Below are 2,151 nucleotides of genomic sequence, written 5' to 3'. Positions count from 1 at the left end.
ACCCAAGGCACGATGCCAAGGATGAAATGAAATCCAACTTGCATCTTCCCTAATTAAAATAAACTTCCAAAATTTGTACTCGACTGAGGAATTATTTCTTTGTGTTGAGTTTGCCTAAAAAACTTTCGGAGGACTGAACAGCTGTGTTGAGACAAAATCATGAAATCAAATGACCCACACTTACAAATCTACATACGTTATCAAACCACATCGTAACAGAACAGATACTCTAAAAATCTCCAGAGTGCTTTACAGAGTGAGATCGTCACTTGTTCATTATCTTCTGTCATATTTTAGATTTTATTCAGTATCCTTGCAACGACGTTTCATATTTCTCATTTTCCTCTTATTGTGACATGCATATTCAGTGATTTTTTTGTAACCATAAAATGGAGATCACATATTTTTCCTGTTTCTTACACTTTATATGTAACCTTACTTGTATTAAACATCTATTGTTTTTCTGTATCAATGGTAAAGAAACGTAATTATTTGGTTATATATAACATATATACACTACCACGATTGCTAAAATATAACCGCTGTCTCCGCCGTCCGTTCTTCTGCCTTACTGGCCACGGTCTTTGATTGAAGATTGTAATAGTATTATAACATCCTTTTAGGCCTTCCTACACTAAGTTGTAGTTTTGGCCCGAACCATTATTATATGATACTATCGGACTTAATCTTCTTCATTTTGCTGTCGGAGCCACCACGTGCGGAGGAACATTCGTTAATCAAGTGAACTTATTGTGGGTGTTATCTCAGAGAGCAGCTCACAAGCAACATTCATGTCATAACAACTGTTACTGTTGTTCAATATACCGTTTTATATTGTAACTGTAATTTGTTACCTTTTGCGTCACTCGTGGACATACGCTTAGGTTTTCAGTATTAATTCTTTTGGTATATTACTAGTAACTTTGCTTGCTGTTATATCATGCGTGGGCTCTTTTGATGGGTTCCATCACACTGCGTAGTCCTTTATTACTTGAACTTAGTTATGATTTACTTTTATCGTTGGATTTTGTTGTTGTATGACGTATAACCGAACTCAAGGTTACGACGATATGCGGTTGACTAATGGTGACATTCCACTACCTAATGGAAATGGCTAGTGGAGTCTTCAAAGACAGATACTTAATCCTTTTTTCAAGAAGGCTCTTACTGATTCTCATCTACCGAACACTAATCTATTGACTTTTTCTTTTGCTGTCGAGTACTCTGTTTGTGATAGAGAAACTTTTGACAGTATAGAGCAAAATGTATCGTTTTGTTTATTTGTGATTTTGATGTAGCTCGTTCACTCTACCAAATAAACACCCGTCAAATCGACCAAAAATTTCGTGTTTGGAGACAACTTAGACTAGCGACTCAGAAGTGGCTTTGAACACAATCCTGAAGAACGTAGTTTTATAAAATCGAACACACTTTGATTCGTTTGTTCTCTGCTTTCAAACCAAAAACTTAAGCTTCGATCACCGCTATTCATAAGGAGGTTTCAGATGTTATCAAATATCTCATTAATCAATATCTTTAATAAGCACAATATGACAGTGTAGTGGCAATGGAATATCAACGAGCTCTAGTCTAATCATCCGGCAGTTGAGTCACCGAATATTGAACAGATCATTGATCGCTGTCAAAGTCAAGGACAACAAGCGCGCATCATTTAATCATGCGCTATGGATTGGTCAATGTGGTGGTGATCTCACTAATATCTCTGTAATGATTCTCACTAATATATTTACGTAACCACGCCCTTTGTGTTATACAGTCTTCAAAGCAGCCATAATACTTTGATATGTTGAAGGTGCACTCCACGTTAGATACTGACCGGAAGGTTTAACTTTGAATTTAGCTGATTCGTCACACCTTTCACGTCTAACTTGATCAATCATTCGACAGAGATCATCTACGTTGATAATCTCCAACAGTTTGAAAGCTGGGAAATCCGATAACACATTTCGGCATTTGATGAGCAAAGATTACAACAGCTACTTAGGGCCTGCAATCTGAATGATAGAAAATCACCGCAGGAACCTAGATACATTTAAAAGTTAGTCGGGTTATATATATCAAACGATTAAGTCCTTAAACAAATGTAACTACAGAGGTCATAATCGATATCTGTTAACTAAGATGGCCCGG

This window comes from Schistosoma mansoni, chromosome 2, assembly GCF_000237925.1.
Source record: "Schistosoma mansoni strain Puerto Rico chromosome 2, complete genome".
Classification (NCBI taxonomy): Eukaryota; Metazoa; Platyhelminthes; class Trematoda; order Strigeidida; family Schistosomatidae; genus Schistosoma; species Schistosoma mansoni.
The sequence above is the reverse complement of the archived record's forward strand: the minus strand, read 5'-3'. Positions refer to the sequence as shown.